The sequence below is a fragment of the Babylonia areolata genome, chromosome 18 (assembly GCF_041734735.1).
Source record: "Babylonia areolata isolate BAREFJ2019XMU chromosome 18, ASM4173473v1, whole genome shotgun sequence".
Classification (NCBI taxonomy): Eukaryota; Metazoa; Mollusca; class Gastropoda; order Neogastropoda; family Buccinidae; genus Babylonia; species Babylonia areolata.
The window spans coordinates 20,230,284-20,254,336 of NC_134893.1; the positions used below are offsets into that span (position 1 = coordinate 20,230,284).

At 39.4% G+C, this 24,053-nt stretch overlaps 1 long non-coding RNA gene across 1 annotated transcript; it reads right to left on the bottom strand.

Moving 5' to 3' along the window:
• Window positions 1-17,241: 17,241 nt before the first annotated feature.
• Window positions 17,242-22,805, bottom strand: LOC143292548 (uncharacterized). The gene is made up of 4 exons (XR_013056659.1): window positions 22,742-22,805; window positions 22,598-22,620; window positions 21,419-21,474; window positions 17,242-18,029 (listed from the first exon to the last, which is right to left on the bottom strand). It is a non-coding gene; the product is annotated as an uncharacterized LOC143292548 (long non-coding RNA).
• Between the last annotated feature and the right edge of the window lie 1,248 nt (window positions 22,806-24,053).

Genomic DNA, 24,053 nt, shown 5'->3' on the forward strand with positions numbered 1-24,053 from the left:
CACGGCATTCACACACACACCCACAGTTCCCGCTGACTCGTCTTGTTGCGTGTCGTCATGAGTGACGTGATGCGATGATGGATTAGACCGAGGCTCAGGGGGGACCCCTGTACCTTTCTGGTTGACGAGTCTGCACTGCTGGCCACACTCCTGTTTTAGAAGACAGCCTACATCTCCTTTTATCTTGACCCATACTGAAACTGAAACTGACCCATATCCATTTTGTACTTGCACAAACTTCTGAGCGCTGATTTTTTTTCTCTGTAAAGACACCATCTCATTGATTGCATCTCGTCCCCCACAAAACGTGAAGAAATAAATTAACACGAGAGGAGACAGCAGGTTTTGTCAGACAGTGAAATAACGGAGAGAGGAACTAAAAACGTGAAGAAACGAATTAACACTGACGAGAGGAGAGGGCAGCTTTTGTCAGACAGTGATTTAACGAAGAGAGAGACAAAAACAACTGTGTGTGGCAGGTGGGGGCGGGGAGAGGGGGGGGGGGGTGAATATGTGTGTTGAAAAACGAATTGTACTTACCTGACCGGGAACTGAAATAATTTGCGCTTGTGTACCCTGCAGGTTCTGTTTGCTGTGTGTTTCTGCTCTGGGGTGCACACAGCCGGTTACTGAAGCAACAATGCCGTACCGGCAGTACTTTTTTTTATGCAGCCATGTTTTCTGTTCGTGTTATTTGTCGTTTTCTTGTCGTTATTGTGATATGAGCCATAACTGAATTCGGACTGGGATTTTTTCTTATCATTTAACAAACTACCACCACACCGTCGGCGGCACTGACACAAATTAACACCCACGAATACACAGGCAACAGTGAACATACATACACGTAAACTCTACTCGCATATAGCTCTGAGTTCACTGTTTCTTCTGGCATCAAAAATAAATCGGCATCCTCGCTGTCCATGTTTGTATTGTTATTCATGTGGAGTCAGTTGTACCTACATCGAATAACCCAATGCCGGTGTCCAAATTAAACCCAAATGAAAGAGTCATTGGGCATTCAACTGATCGGCAACAAATATGAACCAAATTGTATCATTAATACATTTTAGAGTTACAACATTTAGTTCTAAATAGCTGTTAGATGACCTCAGGTAAGAATCATCCAATAAGGTGGATCGAAAGTTGATTCGCGTAGTGTAATTTACACTTTATTTAGAAACCATGTACCAGAACTCGAAGCCTTTTTTATGGCACAAGGGACGTAACCCATCCAACAGATTTTATAGCAAGTTGCCTCCCTTACAAAATAGTCGCTTTCTTCAGTTCATGTGCTGTATACAAGTGCGTGTTATGTTATGGTATTCTTGTCAAAGAAATAAATACATATCCATGCATGTGTGCTGATGTCATCATCTTAAGGCTGTGCAGTATTGTGTCAAATCTTTGTACTCATGGAACATCTATCTACATGATGCTTTTCTTTTCATAGTTAACTTGCCGACAAGAAATTGTCTGCCTCCAGTCTATTTATCTTATCCTCAGGTGGACTGCTTTCCATTCGCCTTCATACTGCATCTGGACCGACTCGATACAACAGTTAATTCATTGTTTATTTGATGCTCTGTACATTTTAGTTACATGTGTAAAAACAGATAGGTAGTTCTGGCCTGGGCGTAATTAGTATGGATCAAGTTACGCCTTTCTCATTTCAGATGAAATTACAGTAGTAGTTTGATAGCTTGTTGAAAAAATAGAAAGTTCGAAAATACATTCAGAATTACAAGAACCCATTTACTTCATTTTCAACTTTTTTCTTTTTGTATCTTGTAAGCAAACCATATTTTTATTGATTCAAACAGATTTTACTGCATGGGAAAGATTTTTAGTGATGTGGCCAATATTTAACCACTTTCTCCTTGTGCATTTACTGTTCTGAAAATCAGTCTATCATGTTACCACAGACATTATCAAGTAGTCATGCTCATATCATTTGGCTTTTAACACAGTGTACGTTTGCACATGTGAATGTATGCTGTGGGAGCTGGCAAGTGCACGTATGCAGGAGGCATGTGTGTGAGTAGTATAAGAGATGGGGGTTCTATATACAACTTTTTTGGGCGTATTAGCTTGTGTTAAGGCCCTCAAGCATAAAAAAAATTTAGCCAAAACCTGTGTATGTTGGAGTAATATGACCCTCAAGCATAAAAAAATATATATATAGTTAAAACAAGTTATATGTGTATGGAGAGCCAAATCACAAGATAAAAAAAAAAATGGTTGGATATGTGTATGGGGGGAGCGAAACGGTCATGGGGGTTCTATATACAACCGACCCCAGCCCAAAACCGCGCAATACCGCCCTCAAGCATCATAAAAAAAATCTAGTTAAAACCAGTTATAACCAGTTACGAAACGGTCGCCCCGTTCCCCGTGTGTGCTAGCGACCGCACGGCGTGTGTAGTGGGAGTGGTCCCGCGCACAGCCTGCTTCCCGCGCGCGCGAAGATTGTGATCACCCTATTAGAGAAAAGATTATATTGTATATATAGAAAAAATAATGCCTTTTCCGCGTAACATTTGTGAGTACCCCCAAGTTAAAACAAATAGAGTATGCGGTCGAGCTTGCATGGGGCTCTATTGTAAAGATCATATTAAATGTCATAGAAAAGGAATGTCACTTCCAGTACTTTGTATAAAATGCAACCTTTATGTACGTACGAAGTATGTTATTTGTTGTAAATGTAAGCATAAAAAAGAGAAGCCTCCTCCCATGGAGAAAAAGATTGATCCTATACCCGATTGTGGAGAACATTCAAGCGACTCTGAGGATGATGATGATGACGATGATGAAATTGACCCTTTTGAAACTTATTCAAGAGGGTATATTCCACCCTTTGGTGGAGTAATCATTGGATTCAGAGATTGATCAACTTGTAAAAAAAAATCCTATTAGAGAAAAAAATATAATAGTATATATAGAGAGAAAAATGGTGCAACGGTATTCTGAAAAGTATTACCGTGATCTCGCTTCAAGAAAAGAGATTCCTAATCATGAATCTATGAATAAAACTGAGTTGATTAAAGCACTGGGGTTTGATGCTTTGGAGGGGGAGACCAATGCTACGCTTAAAGATATTGCACGAAAGCTCAAAATTCGTGGTTTTAGTAGAATGAAAAAAGATGAACTTATTAAAAATATACGTCAACTACAACATAAAGCTGAATCCACGGAGGAGTTTGGTAGTATTATTAAAAATTATAAACTTGCGGCTCTTCCAAATGAAATAGATCCGCTTTCGTTTATGATGAGTAAAGTGGACACTATTAACCAAAGAGCTATTCCACTGACCAAACAAAATATTGTTTTAACGGTGGAGTTTGGTCAAATTAAAAATAATGATACTACTGTAGCTGTATTTCGATCGGAATATCAAAGTATTATTGATGTTGTTGATGATCAAGATATTGAAAAACAAATAAAACAGATTTTGTTAAAAATAGAAAATTTTACAAATGAAGGTTCAGGATGGTTCATTAAAAGAATCTTTAGTTTATGGGTGAATAGAGTTTCTATTACATCTCCAGGATCCTTTATTGAATCACCACAGTGGTTAAAAAATAAAAGAGCTGTGATTAATATTAAAAATAAAGATGATCAATGTATAAGACATTGTTTACGTGCACACAAGTTTCCAGCAAAAGCGAATTCTAATTTAACTTATTCCTATCCTTCTGATGATGGGTTTAATTTTGAAAATATTGACTTTCCTACACCAATAAAACAAATTACAAGGATCGAGACTCAAAATAATATTGCTATTAATGTATACTATTTAAAAAATAAAACGATTGAACGCGCAAGAATATCAAAACAACCCACCAACATGGAGCGTATTAAACTTCTTATTATAGAAAATGAAAATGGTGGACAACATTATACTTATATTAAGAATTTTAACAGACTACTGAGTAATACAAACAAACACAAAGCAGCCATGTACTTTTGTGAGTATTGCTTGACAGGTACAACATCATCAGAACTTTTAGAAGAACATATTAAGCGATGCGCGCAGATCAACCACAAGAACTATTCTCGCGTTGAGATGCCATCGGAGAAGACAAAAATGATCAAATTTACCAATTTTCAAAAACAAATGCAAGTTAGTGATGTGATATATGCTGATTTTGAGGCGATTTGTAAAGAAATAAAAGACGATTCCCATTCGAATAATACCATCAAAGAAAGCGAACACATCATCTCGTCATACGGGTTTGTGCATGTTAGGTCTGATGGAAGGGCATACAAACCGCAACTATTTCGTGGTGAGAATGCGGTCAGTCATTTTCTCGAAAAACTTCAAAGAATATATTATCATACTGTCAAGGAATTGAAAAAACCAGTTCCAATAAAGATGACCAAAAAAGATAACGAATCGTTTGAAAACGAACGAGTTTGTTGGATATGTAGAGGGGAACTACTCGCAAATGATAAAGTAAGAGATCATGACCATATCACAGGGAACTATAGAGGTGCCGCGCATGCATCGTGTAATCTTAAATTGAGAATAAAACCCGACGAATTTGTGTTGCCGATATTATTTCACAACCTCAAAGGTTACGACTCTCACGCGATCATTTCGGAGCTCGCGAACAAAGGTGGTGGTAGAATTACGTGTATCGCGAATAATAAAGAGAAGTACATCACATTCAGTTGGGGAAGGTTGAAGTTTTTAGATAGTTTCGCATTCCTGAGTTCGAGTCTCGACCAGCTTGCGAAGAACCTTCCGGATGATAAGAAGTTTTTAACGCGCAAACATTTCACAGATGAGGAGGAGTTCAAGCTCGTTACGAGAAAAGGAGTCTTTCCGTACGAATATATTACCGATTGGAGTAAATACGAAGATACGAAACTACCAAAGAAAAGTCATTTCTTTAGTAAACTTAACAACACGGATATATCAGAAAGTGACCACGAGCATGCCAAGAATGTGTGGAAGAAGTTTAAATGTAAGAATCTAGGTGATTATAATGATCTGTACTTAGTCACTGATGTGTTGTTACTTGCCGATGTGTTCCAGAATTTTAGAAATACGTGTTTGCGAACTCATAATCTCGATCCTGTTCATTATTACACGCTTCCCGGAATGTCTTGGGATGCTTTACTCAAGAGTACGGGAATAGAACTCGAACTGTTGACGGATATCGAACAATATAACATGATAGAGGCGGGAATACGCGGTGGAATCAGTATGACTGTAAGAAGATACGCGGAGGCTAATAACAAGTATATGAAAGATTACAGACCTGAAAAAACGGATTCGTATATCATGTATCTCGACGCGAACAATTTGTATGGTTGGGCGATGTTACAAGCTTTACCCACTGGTGGATTTATCTGGGATAACGATGCCAATCTCGAAAAGATTCTAAATCACCCCGACGATGATGAGACGGGATATATTGTGGAGTGTGATATCGAGTACCCTGAGGAATTACACGACGAACATAACGATTATCCCCTAGCTCCTGAGAAAATAGAAATAAAACTCGAAAACCTCTCACCCTATCAACGACGCCTTCGTGAAAAACTCGAGATGCGCGGAAAGGAAACGAGAAAATTAGTTCCGAATCTATGGAATAAGGTTGGTTATGTCGTTCACTATAGAAATCTCAAGCTATACACGCAACTTGGCATGAAAGTAACTAAAATCACAAAAGTGTTAAAGTTTAATCAAAGTCCCTGGATGGCGCCCTATATATTGATGAACACCAAACTGAGACAAGCCGCTACTAACGATGCCGATAAAGATCTGTATAAATTAATGAACAACTCGGTATTTGGTAAAACTATGGAAAATATCAGAATGAGAACGAATATCAAATTATTCAAGTTAGATGAAGAGGACAAGGCACGCAAACTAATAAACAAACCGGCTTATGTCGATCATATGATCATCAACGAGAAACTTCTAGCGATTCACTACAAAAAAAATAAGCTTGTGCTCAATAAACCTATCTATATCGGGATGGCCATTCTCGACCTATCCAAGTATCTCATGTATGATTTGTATTACAACCACTACAAGAAAAAATATGGATGCAGGTTGTTATATACTGATACCGATTCATTCATTCTCCACGTAGAATGCGAGGATTTTATCGCTTGTATGGATGATAATGTACATGACCGCAGTAATTTTCCAAAAGATCATCCATTGTACGATAAATCGATAGAGAAAGTGCCAGGATACATGAAAAGTGAGCTCGGATGTAAACCGATCCGACAATTCTGCGGCTTGCGCTCGAAGATGTATTCGGTTGTAGCGGATGATGGATCAGTTATCAAGAAAGCCAAGGGCATAAAAAAATGTGTGGTGAAGGATGAAATTGAACCCGATATGTATAAGGAGTGTATTGATCGATCTGTTCAATTTACTAATAGTATGAGAACGTTCAGATCGTATAAGCACAAGATGTACACGATCAAGCAAATGAAGACATCACTCTCACCGTACGATTCCAAACGCTATTGGCTAGATGATGGTATTACATCTTACGCCTACGGGCACTATGGTATTTCTGTATCGTGAGGAACAACCATAAGCTCTTCGTGTACAAACCCTCTGGATGGACCATTTTGTAAATAATAAAGAATAGGATCGCCGGGCATCATACGCTTAATATTATAAACTTTAAGAGACCAAACGGGATCCGTTGCTCGTTTGCGAGCTCCACCCTCGAGCTCACCGGGCTCATACAAGTACCGAACTTGCGCATCAGGCGGTAACTCTCCTTTATCATCTTTAGTCGGTGCAGAGGATTCAGCTTCTACCGATTTGGCCTTTATTGCGACCGACGGTTTCTTACCTATAAGTCTCGTCACCTCATTATTCAATGCAGACACAACAGCCGGTAATCTAGTGACCCATTCTGTTGATCGATTCGGCGATTTCATTTCAGCCACATATTGATGACTAAACAATCGTTCTGCCAGCGTACGATTAAATCTTTCTACAATAGCCTGGCTTCTGTGTGTCTTTCCACGCCTTACTTTTTTAAAAATTTTGTTCACAGCACCCATAAACTCTCGGCCAGGATCTACCTGAAGAAGTTTGGGCAACTTCAAAGGGCTACGGTCATAAATACGTAAAAAAGCGGCCGCCACTTCGACGCTGTCTTTCGTTGTTAGGGGTTCGGCTTCTTTATATCGACTTGCAACATCAACGACAGTCAGCGCATACTTATACGTCTTACGCCTGATTCTGTCATAGGGTAAAAATAAAAGGTCAGCCTGATGAACCTCATTTGGGATAGTAATATCAAATTTTGCTCTCGGAATATACTTTGGAGGGGGTCGATAAATTTGCCATATAGCTTGTTTTTGTAACCATTTTCTAGCCTCATCCTCAGACACCTTGGCTGCTTTCGCGAGTTTTTTAATCGCCGAATAACCCTTCCAATAACCGCTTGGGCTGTAATAGATCTTTTCCATTTTATTTAAGAAAGTAAATGTTTAATATTTTGAAATCGCAAAACCAAAAATGACCATGGTCATGATAATAAATACGTATTCTCGATCTTTTTGTCCCTCTGAGTGTGTATAAAAATCTGAAAGTTGGGGTTTATGAGAAAGAGGGGGTAGTGGCTCCCCCATCACTTTATAATATTCTTGCATAGCCATATCCACATCCTTAAACGTGTTCACAGCATGTTGTTGTTGTCTTAGTTTTTCATTGATGTAATCTAAACGTTGAATCCTCTCTTTCTGCCATTCTGCGGTCGCTGCCTGAAGTTGTTCTTGCGCTTTGTTGTGTCGTTTCTGTTCTTCTAACGCGTCTGAAGACCCCAGTTTACTAAATAAAAAATTACTTCCGGTAAATGCTAAAGCGTTTACTACTGCCCCACCAACGAGTAACGCTACTGATGCCATACTATAATGATGATATTATTATTACTTCAAAATATCATGTGGGAGAATACCTTGTTTTTCCAACATATCCTTCGTAGCCATAGCGAGGGCTATATCCAAAGTGACCATCCCGATATCTTCGAGGTTGAAAGCCAGTCTAGGTGTCGGGGCTTTCGTAAATATTAATTTTGTCAATCTCGAGTAACCAGCGGCCAATGCACTGACCACAACCGCGTGGTATACAGTGTTTGCAATTTCTTTACCGTTTATATTTGGTGTTGCCATTGTTGTTTATAAATAGTGTACAAATTAATGTTCAAAACATAATAAATGGGTTGGGTTTTGTTACCACAGGTTGTGGTGGTGGTTTTTTCGACTGATTAAAATATATGTAAACACCACAACCTATTATCATCGTAGTAGCAGCAATGTACAAGGGATTGATAAAAACGTGATCTGGTCTCCTCGATGATGATGGTTCTTGTTCTTGTTCATCTTTCGCTTTTCGAAGTTTTTCGAGAAGTTCTTCATGTTTTGCTTTTCTAGCAGCAGCACCTTTTCGACCCGCTTCAACTTTCTTCTGATTCTTCGGTTTCGTTACTTCCTCCATTATATTTATTAAATTGACAATGTTTAACAGTAGTTACAGCTGTGGTGAGCGGAGCTAAGAACATGCCAAATCTGTGATATAGTTCGCAAGTAAAGCTGTTAAGCGCATGTCCCAGGAATGGATCTTGCTCGAGATCACTATTTAATTTTGTTTGGTCATCAATTGGGAGATACATACAAACTGCTCTGGTATACAGTTGTATAATTGTATTACCGAGTGATTTTGTAATCATCGATCCTAAACTCGCTTCGTATCTCGTATAAAGCTTGTCTATATCCACATCTTTCATCGCTTCGATTTTATCAACACTAAACTCTTTCCCTAAATATTCTTTTGCTCCACCGGCTGAGACCACCGCCATAAGCCTGTCGCGTTTGGGATCCTCGGATAGTAATTGGTCCATCTTCTTCTTATATTCTATATATCTCCTTTTAAGTTTAAAATAATAAAAAACTACAAATCCAACGACTAAAACTGTTAAGAAATTGCTAACCAGTGCTAAGGAACTGTTAAGCAGTGTTAAGAAATTGTTAAGCATTGTTAAACTAGCAAATTTTATATGCAACTGGTTGATCAGTTTTTAATATCAACTTGGAGTGTTTGGTATTTGCCAATGATTTCCTAACCTCTTTACGTTCATTTTGTGTTGGAATGACATCGTTTTCTCTTAAACACTCATCAAACGAGTCCCTATCCTTACAGTGAAATAAAGCCACCCATTTTGTTTGTTCGCGAAGGTCAGTAAGAACCGAGTTGTATTTCTGAGTCAACACCCACACAGACTGTTTCGCGTGTCTTCCAGAAAATGCGAGTTTACTCAACATTTGCTTCTTTTGAGTAAGAGCCTTTAAGTCACTACAGTCATCGATGATGTACAACGTTGGCTCCCCGGCAAATATTTCAAAAAACAGCCCAAGCCATTCGTGAAGTTTATCACCGGGATTAACGGTGTATACCCCGCGGTCCTTTCTTACCCACACTCGGGATCGATAGGCTTTATTATATTCGAGAGTAGGGCATAGAATTACAATATTCTCGAACACACCACGATATGTCGTTTGTAATAAATCTAAAATAAATTCGGTCTTACCGCACCCAGTTTGCCCGCAAATAATTGCGGAATGTGCTTCTTTAGTAAACAGCCTTGACAAATCTTCCATCTTCTATATTTAATTGTCCATCCATAATTACAAATACATACGCATTGAGCGGTTCTGCCGTTTCAGCTTTTTTCTGAATCTGAATCGTAATGCCTTCAGACGCATTTTCGATACGACGTCCACTCCCGTGAAGAGAATTATCATCTGTGGTGCGCATATCCAACCAAAGAGCATAATTATTCGTGAAATATTCGCCGACTGTGACATCCGCTAGTTCTAAATCTTTTACCACTTTGTCTACTTCGGGGTCGCGTTTTTGCGTTCCGAAAAACTTTCTGATTTCATCCCATTGTTGATAGGAACGCATACCTTGACTAAACAGTTGATTGGGCACACCTTCGATCGTCACTTCAACCTTATCGATCTTAGGATTGTAAAACTCATCAAACAACAGCAGTACCCCCTTCATACTTTTTGCCGGCACGTTGAGATTAATATTCCAGAGTGTGTCAGATTTGTCCAGAGGAATTTTACGATGTCGTAGTATTCTATCAAATAAAATAGCGAGCCTACCTGAATAATAACCGGCTATCTGTCTCGCAAGTTCGGGTTGTGTGACTTTCTCAAACTCGAGACTAATCCCTTCTATCGTATAGGATGCATCCGGGTCTGTGCTGCGGATAACCTTGCTATAAGCGTTAAAGGTAAGTTCATACTCCAGGCGATCGCCGAGAGCACTCTGATAAAATGGTGCATGAGATTCTAGCAATTCGAAATCAAGCGGAATACAAAATCGATTACCATAAGCCTCCGCAATGGCGGCATCTCTAGCGATAGTGTCATCTCCATTATCCGCGTTCATACGCAATCGTGTCACATTACGGTGTGTAGTTAAGTCAATACCTTGATAAACGGCGTTTCTTCGTTCTTGTCGAGTTCGCCAAAGATCTCCATAAGTATAAAATACATCACTATCTTCAACGCTCATGATTTCATTACCGGAAATGCGAATGGTTGTTTTACGTACTATGGCTCTACCAATATTATCAACGAGTGTTCTGTTCACATCTGTGGTAGAAGTCAAAGAAATTTTGAATGCTAGCCGAACACTCCCCGGAACGATCACATCATCAACACCTAAATTAGGAAAGCGTACAAGAAGTTGTTGATTCTGATCGATAGTTGACGGATTGTTAGTAATCACGACAGTCTGCCGCACGCCCTTTATCCCCCGCGGCTCCCGCAAACTTCTCATTGGATTAAGCTTTCTTCCACTCATTTTTTGTTTTATATAGATATAAGGATATAACTTTATATTATAAGTTTAATATGGCGGAAGGTGGTGAGATGGCGGAAGGGTTCGCAGAAGGTGGAATAATAGAATCTGGTTTCTTGCAAACAGAATTATTAAAGAGCGCGGTTGATGATTACTATGATGCATTTGGACAAGAGCCCGATGTTGGGCGAAATTATGCCAATTTTGAACTTGATAGTAGAGGTACACTACGATTAAAAAATAATCCAGATTTTAATATCATTAACGTCCGCACGAAACAACCCCTAGCACTTTCAACACTAGCGGGAAAACCTGGTGGAGCAAATATTATTCGCGAGGAACTTGGTTTTGTAGACTGGAGGAGGAAAAACTTAAAACCCCAAACGGTCGCGGCTCTCCAAAAGGTTGAAGCCAAACTGGGTGAAGAAATTGAGATGGATGATTTCTCACCAAATACAATCGATGAAGTACTTAAAACTATAGATGATCCTCCCCTCACCGATGAACTGGGTGGTTATATTCGTGAACTCAAAGGTTTAGACAAAGCCATGCAAAGACAGCGCGGTAATCTTTCTGACAACCTCTCAAAACTCTCTCACCTGGATGAAGAAATGTCAACTTTAAAAATAAGAATTCAGTCTGCGGAACTAGCTGATAAAGATGAAAGCGAAATCAAACCCTTGCGTTTACAATTAGACGATCTAAACATCGAGCGTGCTGCACGGCTAGAAGCGATATCAACACACAAAGAAGCGCTGCGATCTCAAATCAGCAGAATGCGTGAAACGATACGCAGAATTCTTGAGGAGGACACAACACTAGCAGAACGTATTCGAACGCTTTTTAGAGAACAAGGCATTACTATCGTTTCCATTCTTACTGCCTTTGGTATGATTATCAGCACTATCGTTTTGGCCGTCACGGGTGGAGGGGGCACTCCACGGGCGCCGCCGGGTAAAAAAGATGACAACTGGATAAGAAAAAGACTTAAAGATTTGGGAGAATTACTTAAAAAATTAGGTTTAAAGGCGATTGATGCCCTCCCAGGAGTCATTGGGGCTATTGTTTCGTGGTTATTAAGCACGTTGGGTAAAGCGGTTGGGTGGTTAGCCAACAACCTGTGGGCACTCGTGCTCGGTGCTGGCCTCCTCCTGTTTGATTATTTAAAGAAGAGAAAGTAAATACCACCTATCAATCCTAAAGTAAGAGCGACTTTATAGTCTTTGTGAGTTGTTGGCTCTTCTTCGTACGATACTTTCGCTGGTTTGAGTTTAAATTTGTTATCCGAAGAACCTGCACCATACAGAAAGGGTCTATTACCAACACCGGTAGCTATTGCAAATCCTGGTCGAGATGTTTGTATTAATTTTTTATTTCTATAGGTAAGAGTGAACCACCCGCGAATGCCTAACAAAACTCTCGTTTCACCCGCTCCTGTCCTCGGTGTTGTCAAAGGCTTGTGTGATTTATAATCGAGCACCGTATTACTCGCATCAAGCATTGCCAAGTCTGCATCAGAAGGTGGCACAAGAGCCCAGTGACCTCTAGACCATTGAAGAGCTTTTCCTGATGGGGCAACAAAATAGTATGCAGGAACACTTTGGGTAGGTGGAACACTCTGGGGTGAAACACTCTGGGTAGGTGGTACAATGTGTGGTAGTTCGTTTAATCCATCATTAACACCAATATTCTGTTCTTCTGTCGCAATGACAATTTTATTATTATAATTAATGTGTGTACCAACCCTCAATGCCATATCAGATGGGGCCATATAAAGGCCAACACCAAATGCAAAGTTTACTTCGGATCTCGCGTACTGGAGAACGTCCTGGTATTTTTTTATCGCCGTTTGTAGGTTTTCGGGGGCATTAATCGCATCTTCAACATTGGCTAAAAATTGTTTTTGCGCATCAAATCCAGTTCCTTTTGTTGTTATACTCGTGCGCGTTTGCGCTTGTGACCCTATTAGAGCCCACACATAAGTGCGAATGCTATCGTTGAGACGAACTATCCCCGCATGTGTAAAACCCAACCCCTTATCAGGAATAAATGTTGTCCAAGCCCGGGTGATGTCCACCGTATGTCTGATTGTATCGTGGGGGCTAAAGAACACAGGTCCCTCTCCTCTGTTTCTCATTGCCTGTCGTGCAGCCCCACCGGGGGCCTCAGCCTGAATAAATTCTCCCAAACCAAAGCCATGCTTTTCTATTTTCTGTCTCCAATCCCTCTGCCCAAATTCGGCACACAAACGCTGATAAACTGCTTTATCAAACGGATTATTATACATGTTAAATGCTTGGTCGGTGGGTAGCGGGATTTGTAACTCGTCCAATAACCTCCGAATCTGATAGTAAAAATGAAACCTATACACGGCTCGAATAAACGGATCAGAAGCTTGAAAATGTTCTTCCGTTACTCCACACCCGGCGGTCGCGCACCATACCACAAAATTGATTTGATTCTGCCACCACACTATCGGGTTGTTTCTCCACGCAAGCCAGGCTGCATTCATCTCCCCAGTCATAGTGGGGTTCGCATAAGACTGAAAAACATCGGGAAACTTGGCGGTAAAAGAATATTCGCTGTTCACGTAGATCATTTGCGTACAACTTATTCTTTTTTCTTTATACCCGGTTGTATAGGACGCGTCCTTATTGAAGCTGTAAATTTTCTTATTCATAGCTATGTATATAATAACAACCGATATTCAAAAAGACGAATTACCGCGGTGCATATCTAATCAAAGTGGAAGACTAGAAATCGCGCTGCGTGAAATAACTTATTATCCCAAATGGAAAAATATAAGTGATGAGCTCGGAAACAATTTCTTTACTACTACCGATCGTAAGATAATAATCCCAGATGGTTATTATAATGTGTGTGAATTGAATAAAGAAGTGTTCACCCCCCACGGTGCAGAGTTAGACTTGCACGCTCCGAGTGGCTATCTGAGAATAAAGAGCACCAAATCGATTGAACTTTCTGAGCGTCTTGCACATACTCTGGGGTTCCCCCAAAAACTCATCGCGCCGGGAATAATGGTGATAGGAAACAGGCATCCGCGGCTCGCGATACATAAAGCACTTTACATTCACCTCTCTCAAATTAGTACCGCCGATAATTTCTATAACGGATTGCCTTCTACGTTGTTACAATCAATCCCAGTAGAAAATGAAAGATGCGGGGGTGGTCGAACAACCACGTTGACATCACCCCAATACAAAAGACTTTCTCACGGAGATTTACCACGTTTAACACTTTCTATAGTAGATGAAAATCATCATCCCGTTTCTATTGATTATTTAAATATTACATTACATATAAGATATGGTTGATCCCTGCACTACGCTCGGTTTGGTTGATCTCGGAGATACAGAGGGATTTGATGTGCCGGGAAAAGAAAATAAGTTGTACGCATTCCAGCTTTCTGAAGGAACGTACAAAAGAAAAGAAGTAAAAATTGGTGATATCGTGAGTGAGGATGATGTTGTCAATGATGAGCCCTATCAACTTGTTCGTTTAAACGGTACATGGCAGCTAAAACCCCTCGACAAGGAGATGGTAGATTTTAAAATTGAATCACCTTACATTACCAAAGAAGAAGAAAATAATTATAGAATAAAAAACAGTGGTTGGATGTTCGCTGATTTAAGAGCGTTGGATGTACATTTACTAAACTACCAGGGGAGGTGTTATGTGCTTAAGAAACGCTCGAAGGATAAATCTGAATTAGGAATAGATTTTCATGATCTAACTAGTTTGTGGGGCTTCCGTTTCCGTATTATTTTTGATGTAATTCTCGGTGAAGAGCCTGATGATTTTGTAAAAGTTTTTCAAGGGTTTTACATTAAATGGCCCAAAAATCTTGCAAATCAACCCCTGAGAATCACCATTGAAAAACAAGATGATGCTATGCCCTATGATGTTATACCGCAGGGTAGTCATATAGAATTCTCGCTTGAAGGTATTACCACAAAACAGGAAACAATGAGTTTGTGGATGCAGCTGCGTCTTCCTCAAAATATTTCCTTAAGAAGACTACGTTGCGCCAATTTGAATATTTAGAATATACTATAAATATTAGAAAATGGTTGATCCCGGAGGGCCAGGAACACATAATATCAAACCCTGCACTACGCTCGGTTTGGTTGATCTCGGAGATACAGACGGATTTGATGTGTCGGGAAAAGAAAATCAGTTGTACGCCTTCCAACTTTCTGAAGGAACGTACAAAAGAAAAGAAATAACGAGTAATGGTGGTGGTATCAACAAATTCAGCGAACTTGCAGACGTGAACGTTGACGGTGTTGTTGTGAACAAACCACATCATCTTGTTCTTTCCGACGATGATACATGGGTACCTTATCCGGTGGATAACTGGGATTTAGATTTTGAAATAAAACAACCCTATGTTAGTATTGGAAGAAATCACGCTCTACAAAAAATACAAAATAGTGGTAAACTGTTGGCTTCCTATCATACGCGTAAAGATCTAATCGTCGTTAACAGCGACGACTTTGGATATGTTATTGGTATGAGAGGTAAAAAGACTGGCACACTGCGGTTAATTAAAGAGTTTGATTTTGAGCCGCCTATTCAGGGGTCAACTGTCGTTTTAGATATACTCCTTAGTGGGGTGCCAGATGATTTTGTAGAAGTTTTAAAAGGGTTGCAGATAAAATGGCCTGGAAATCTTAAAAATAAACTCTTGAGAATTACCATCAAAATTCCAGTGGTTGACCCATCTGATCAACCCGATCCCTCTATAGAATTCTCGCTCGAAGGTGTCATCAAACGTCCATCATTAGATAAAATATCTCTCGACTTTATTCACATCGGACCTCTTCAGCTTAAAAGACTGCGCTACTCTCCTCATCCTGTTACCATCATTTAAAAAAATGATTACTATAGAATAATGGAGTTTCGCCTACGAGAGATATCGAATATAAAAAACAACCTCGAAAAAGACCGTGATGAAAGAACTTTATTTTATAAAAAATATAAACGCGGTGTAAATATCGCTACAGCCGCGGATACAACGCTGACGACTCTTAGTATCGCCCTTGGGGCATCGGGTGTTGGATTACTGTTGAGTGTCGCCGCTGCTCCCGTAGCTATTGGAATAGAAGTGGGAGCTGGTCTCCTTGGTGTGGTTGGTTTAACTTGTAAATTTATTCATAAAAAATTAATGTCACAAGCTATGAAGCACAACGAGATTCGCGTGTTGGCCGAGTCAAAACTGAACACTATAAATGATCTTATTTCAAAAGCATTAGAAGATGATAAAATAAGCGATGAAGAATTTAGTCTCATTCTGGCTGAAGTTGAAAAATTCAATGCAATGAAAACAGACATAAAATCGAAACACAAAACTCAGTTGTTAAAGAAAAATCTATTTGATATTCAAGATGGTAAACCATCCAAAAAAAGCAAACTATGTGAACGGTTGATCCAACCTCCTCTCTTTAAGGACCATTTGGCTCTCCATACACATATTTAAGCCGGTTTTTCGTTTTTATGCTTGAGGGCGGTATTGCGCGGTTTTGGGCTGGGGTCGGTTGTATATAGAACCCCCATGACCGTTTCGCTCCCCCATACACATATCCAACCATTTTTTTTTTATCTTGTGATTTGGCTCTCCATACACATATAACTTGTTTTAACTATATATATATTTTTTTATGCTTGAGGGTCATATTACTCCAACATACACAGGTTTTGGCTAAATTTTTTTTATGCTTGAGGGCCTTAACACAAGCTAATACGCCCAAAAAAGTTGTATATAGAACCCCCATCTCTTATACTACTGTGTGTGAATTGTGGGATTGACAGAATACACTGGCAATATGTATGCGTCATAATGTACGTGCACGCACAATTCAGCGTAGCGATGCTTTGTAATCATGCCCAATATGCGATGTCATTGTGAACTTCTGAATATACATTTGTGTGCGAGAGTTGGGGCCTTTTGTGTTAAGGTTTAGGCATCTAGAGAGACTTCAAATTGTTGCATAAGTTGCACGTTATGTATAAGTTCATTTGCATTTGTATGTGATTAAGCACAGCCACACACATGCAGGTGCAGTGTCTATTTTTATGAATTCACTTCCATCATTTGCGTTCCATGTATCTTTCATTTTCTTCTATTGTATTTACTTGTTCATTAATTTTATTATTTGCTGGATCAGTACATTGGTTTTGTGTGTAGCCAAGATTAGGGTTTTTTTTTTAATTGAGCAGATGTGGTGTTGCGAATATGGACCAGCCCACCTGCTTTTGACACTTCCTCAAACAAAACCAACAATAAATGAAGTGTTGTAAGTCCTCAAGATTTTTTGTATCATACATTTCCATGCAAATTAATGCAGATTCACACAAAAAAGTGCTTTTGACAGCTTTTATTCAATGCATAAGACTGAATTTCAATGAAAAGGAACCATCAGCAAAGAGTAAAAAAAATAAGAAAAAAAAAAAAAAAAAGAAAGAAAAAAAATGTGTAAGGACCAGGAGCTGGCACACCACACTGGAGGCACGCACCCTGGTTATTCTTCTTCTTCCTCTTCTGCTCAAGACCCCTTCCACAGTCAATATAAATCTGCCGCTACTTGCTCAGCAGAAGTACACAAACTGTTTTCAGAGTTATCACTAGCCTGGTAGTTTTACCACCATGCACTGCGATTTGTAACTGTGTTGAAAGATATCTAAAAAGATGTCCAGGAACATGTCCCTGATGTAATGAACTCGGTCAAATTTGTGAAAACTCTGCTCAAGATAGGCATACACAGGCATATCCATAGTAGGCCTATCTTCATTGTTGCTGCTGCTGTCTTGCTACTGCTGGTGTTGCTGGCGGAAAAAGGAAAGTGCAGAGTATCACAATCTGGACCCAAGTCAATGAACAGCTGCTCACTGACACTTCAAAGTCACACATCGAGGGTGTGTGTGTGTGTGTGATGCGCACGCTCAAATAATCCATGTCCTGAACTGCAGCCAAGGTTCCCTGGAGTGAGGTCTGGTCCCACATGACAAGTCGTGGACACAGCAGAGGTAGGCAGTGGAGGAGCGTGCAACTAGCCATTTGTGGTCACCCCAGGGATGAAAAAACAACGGTGCTGATGGTTGGTCTTCATTGAAATTCAGAGCAGGACAGACGGGTCTCGTCTACTTCGATCTGTAACAAAATACAATGACAATAAGACCAGAAAAGTTTCAAATAGTAATTAAAAATACTCCCCCCCCCCCCTTTTTTTTTTGTTTTGATGGGATGGTACTGGAGAGATGAGGGGCACGGTTCTAGAAACTCATACCAAATCACTTTTCTCATTCTTTTACTGCAACTCTGTGACATATGTTTTAACGACTGAAATCTGTCATTAATTTTGTAAAACAAGCACTTCGTTCTTCACAAATTTCCACGATACAGGTACTGGGATCTGGAGAGGGAAAATATGAGTAACATGAAGTGATGGCCTTATGGATTTGCACCCACCAATGTAATTAGATTCCAGTTGCACTGCTTGGTTCCAACTTTTTGACAGTTACACCTGACTAAATTCCTACGTTAACTCACTCGCTTCCATTGTCCGCATATGCGGATGTTGTCGGACAAAGCGTTGGATGCCAATGTCCGCATATGCGGATTTGGATTTTGAAAAGTCGCACTGTTGGAGTGACGTGTCGGATACGAAACTCCAAAGCAGAACTGATTCTCAAGTTATCTCCGGCCAACTTTTCATTCACACACACTGCGTGTGTGCAGTGACACGCTCATTAGCAGATGACAATATGTGTGTGTGTGTGTGTGTGTGTGTGTGTGAAAGAAAATAATGTCACATGCTCAGGTGTACAACTCTGTGTGTGTGTGTGTGATTGCATGTATGTTTACTTATTTTCTGTTTGTAGAACAAGGTGCTGCAGAAATGACAGTAATAGTACTAATACTGATGATACTGTCATTGTAATATTGTAAAAAAATTTTTTTTTTTTAAATCTAAAGTGGTTTTCTTTGACTACATGTAAAAAAAAACAACTTACATTATGCTTCCATTCACATAAATATTTAGAACAAACAAGGGAATAAGCAAACAAATAATTTAAACAAGAAGAAAGTCAGACCTGCATGATCATTTGTGTGTGTGTGTGTATGGTTGCAGGGCATGTTGCTGTGCTGAAGCGGCAGGACAAAAAGCCAGTTCATGTGCTAACAGTCATGCTGCCAACTACCATGGTCAGTGTGACAACACAACACCGTCCTGAAAGACAGAAGCCAGCTGCAGTACAAGACTACATCACCAACATGGTGGAGTGGATATGAGTGACCAGCTACTGCAAGTGCAAGGTCTGTGAAGACCTGTTCAAGCGCCACAACACACCAAAACACCAAACTGCCAACTGGTGTCCAAAATGTGGAGTTCCAGTGTGTGTGAAGCTGTGCCCAGGACTCAGCATCACCTGCCATGAGCTTTTTCACTCCAGACAAGACTATTGTCAGTGATAATACATCAGGTTTTTGTGTACAGTGAACTTCCTTTTTTATGTAGAGACAATATTTTCTTTTGTGTGCGTGATTTTCACCTTTCTCCACCATCTGTTCATAATTCATTGCATGTACTAGGTCTTCAGTTCCTCAAATAGTGTTAGGATGTGATGTGGAAAATTTGGAAGATGTTCAAGGACACTTGGTATACCTTTCTGATGGGTGCAAAAATGCTACAAAATACACAAAAAATGAATACCGTGATCAACAAGATGGTGAGTAAATAATTTAATTTTTTTTGCACAAATATGGAACAACATTCACTGAATACATACTAAATTTCAATTGTCTGGGTGTTTGTTTTTTGGAGAATTTTTTCCCCATCCTATACAAACCCTGGGTTTTCTGGGATTCGCAAGGGCAAAAACTCTTGGCATGGAGCGAGTTAACCGAACTAAGCCATTGGTCAGTTCCATACCACACACAGTAGCAGGTTACGACCATACTAGGCTCTTCTGTCCGAGCAATGCAACTGGCTCCAGTCCCACACTTCCAGTAAAAGTGTGTGATACTGAACTGTGGATGCTATACTGCAAGTGCAACAAGCACTTAATTCAAGTGCACATGCACTTTATTCAAGTAACACATTTATCACCGTTTCTTAAACCCCAATCAACCTAAAGAAAAAAAAAGGGCAAAAGTACAGCCACATAACCAGCAATGTACAAAACAAGCCCACAACGCCAACCATTCACCTTTTCACCAGAATTCTTAAAGAGTAACCTGAATACAAACATATTCATTTGTGTATACAACATAAATCATACGTAGTAACATAGATACAAAACCCAAAAATCACAGCAGGCAACTCACACATCCTTGGTGCAAACAAGAATACAACAGTCAAAATGCCCCATTTCTTATTAAGTCATGAAAAGAACACATTCCAGGTTTCAAGAAACGACCCATTGGAAAATGAATAGAATCTTCCTCAGCTAAAGCACTTCTGCATTTGAACCTATAAATATCAGCCTTTCGAACATCAATAATCTAAAAAATGTTACTCTCTGATGTCTACTATTTGGTAAAGAACTTAGATGTTTACTTTATCTTTGTGGAGATATTTGGACTGTTAAACAAGAGCAGGTAATGTCTTTGTTACCAGCAATACTGTTTCAAACAAGAAGGTTCATCTGTGTATTGGTGCAAAAACAAATGAAAAGAGATGGCAAGACATTGTATTTGTGTGTGTGTGTGTGTATATAGTATAGTGATATCTGCCGATGATGAATGGGCTGGCAAGTCTGAAATGCAACCGAGCTTGATAAATGTCACAAAGAACGGAAGGGTTGGCAGGTCTGACTGCCAATAAAATGCCTCGATTTCCAGAAACAAAAATAAATGACATCAAATCTGAAATGCAACCGAGCTTGATAAGTGTCACAAAGAATAGAAGGGTCGGCAGGTCTGCCTGTCAATAAAATGCCTCAATTTCCAGAAAAAAACAAAACAAAACCATCTAAATACCCAAATCACACACCCTAAAACGTAGGATCACAAGTTTCAAAAGGCAGGTTTGATTCTGTCACAGAAGCGTAGTTTAGAGCACCAAAACCTAAAAACCTGGCTGAAATCGTGGAAGCAAACGGGTCTGTACAAAGAAAATGGTAAGACATAAAGAGCAACAGAAAAAAAATTCTGGCACAGAATTTCCAGAACGTCTAAGAACAAGTTAATAAGTACAAAAAGAAACCCCCAGCATCCCCACAGAGAAAATTCAAGTAACATGTAGAAATTAAACTCACTGTCCCCAGTTGAAATTCAGTAAATCCACTTTTGATTAAAAAAAATAATAATAATATTAATTTTTTTAATTACACATTTATAAATGTTACAGACTGCACACATAAGGTGGGGAACTGATGGAGAAATGCCCTCCCTGCACAAGTAGCCCAGGCTCAATTTAACAGAAACCTGTATCAGCTAGAAATACCTAAACAGGATACAATGGAGGGAAAGAAGAGATAGAGAAGGAAGGGGAGAACAGTGCACACACACAGGTTTTGGACTGGAGTAAACATTACCTTGCCCTCATCTTTCTCCTCTTGCGCTTCAGCCTCCTCATTCTCTTCTTTCTCCACTGCAACAGGTTAATCAAAATGTCAGCTATGGATAATAATAATAATAATAAACAAAACGAGAGCAAAGTTCGTCTTTCTATGTCTGCTAACTTATCAAAACTCCAGAAAAAAGGAAATAAACCATTCAATTACATTGTTACAATGTTTCCCGACTACCAAACATAACATAAATCTGTGACAGTCTCATCATGCTCTAATGCAAACACTTTTTTTTTTTTTTTTAAACAGTATTATTAAAAGGTGAACAATCACTTCCTAATATTTTTTCCTATAAAAAGCAGAAAATTTCCTTTTAAAACAAAAAAGAAAACCTCTCCATGTTTTACACCACAACCTGATTATCCGAATAACTGCTTTGACAGACTTTCAGATTCCATAAAATCAAAGCAGTTATTGAGAGATTTCCTGCAAGTGACACAAAACTACAGGAGATAGGGAGAAACAGGATGAAGATGCTATCTGTAGCTGTATCAAAAACTGCCTGAGTGGCCAGAAAATGCAAAGACTGATCCATCACTGAAGCCATACTGGTCAGTACAAAAAGATCTGACAGTAAAAGATGGACTTCTATTATTTCAAACTCACCTGGTCGTTCCCACAGATCTACAAGATATTCTGAAAGAAATGCTTACACGAAGAACATCAAGGTACTGTGAAATGCAGGACATTAGCCAGAAGCTGTTGGTGGCCAAGAATGTCTCAACAAATTGAAAGGAAGATTTCAGACGGCCAAGTTTGTGAGAAATAGAACTTCATCCAGAACCACTACAGCCTACAAAAACTCCTGACTGTCCATGGCGGAGAGTTGGGATTGATGTTTTTGAATGGAAAAATCACCTGTATATGCTGATAGTAGATTACTATTCACATGAATCAAAACTGCCCATCTAAAACAAACCACTACGACTGATTCTACATAGACCGCATTTGTGAACATAAATTTCAGTTCAGCACCTATTTTAGGATCAGAAATATTAGTCCTTGAATTCCTAACCTTAAAGTAGGAATCACGCACACACAAAAAATCTTAAGATTCCTACTTTCAACTTGCATCGACCAGCACGTTCGCTCCTCCTCACAACTAACACCATTCACAAAAAATAATAAAATTATAATACATACCTTTGCCCTCATCTTTCAGTTAACTGCAACACAAAAAGGAAATACTATATTATAATCAAGGTATGTTGTATGATGTGTAGATGCGGTCGGAATCAAGTGATAAATAAACGATATTTCGGACAGAGGTTTTGATGACATGCTTACCCTCGGATGGTCACGGAAGGAAAGGTCGACCGGAAGTGCGCAGAACCTTGCTTTTGGTTGCAGGAAGCTTGTCCAGCTTGCGCTATTTTTCTGACCAGTTTCTGACTTTATGACAAATCATGATCATTGCGTGCTAAAGTATTCTATTCTATTCTAAAGTAATAGTACAAATATTATTCGACATGTCCTTATTTTTTTTAGCTGTAGGCGACTGAACACAGAACGGTTTAGGTTGGAGATTAAAGCCATGGCCTGCGCTCTGGAAGACGCGCTGCGAAAAGCTTATTCTTCATAATCTCCGCAGCGTTTATTCAATCGATTTTTAATGCATGGTACAGTTGCATGCTTATTAAGATAGTGTTTCATATGCACAATGTTTTCTACAAGCCAAAAGGATTGATCATCAACCACACACACACACACACACACACACACACCAAATTAAAAAAAAAAAAAAAAAAAAAAAAAAGGTTCAAAATAACAATGCGTACCATTAAAAGAAATGAGAAGAGGGGGGCAGGGGAGAAGAGAGAAAGGAAACAGAGAAAGGCAGAGACGAAGGTGATAATGAAAAAGAAAAAATGAAACTGTAAGGAAATTACTCGATCTCGACCACACTGAAGTTATCGATATTCCCTTTACGGTTGGTTTTTCCTTGTGTCCAACATCCAGCGTTTTTAACGATGAGCGGAATGGAATCTCTGGGATTTTTTGTTTTTATCTTAATTAAATCAATTTAGACTGGGCCAAATCAATCATCTTTTTTTCCCAGTGAACTGACAGGCCCTGTGCAGTGTGTGTGTGTGTGTGTGTGTGTGTGTGTGTGTGTTTAAGAGTGCGTATGCCGTGTGTGTAGGTGTTATATCTCAGTCACAGAAGTCAGTTCGTAATCATCGTCGGTGGTGGTTTCACTCAGTAACTGGTATGCGGCGTTGTCAGTTCAATTTATTTCGCAGTAGTGAACGCATTTCCGTGTAGTATTTTATCATTTGTTCCATAATATGTGTGGAAAGTTTGGTGTCCCATTTCTTTTACACTTCACTCTTGTTTATTAGGACGGGAATTTTCCACTATAGATCGGTCGATAGGTATACATACTTAAGTCATGAGTGCGCCAGCTCAGTGTAGGTACTTTTACAATCCTTTCTGACAGCATATGTATGGAACGGACGCGCGTACGTTTGTGTCACAGTGTGTGTGTGTGTGTGTGTGTGTGTATAGGATGGTGTATGTGTGTGTGTGTGTGTGTGTGTGTGCACACATAAACACACACGAAAAAAGAACAGTTTTTCCTAAAAGCCTAAAATCTGAT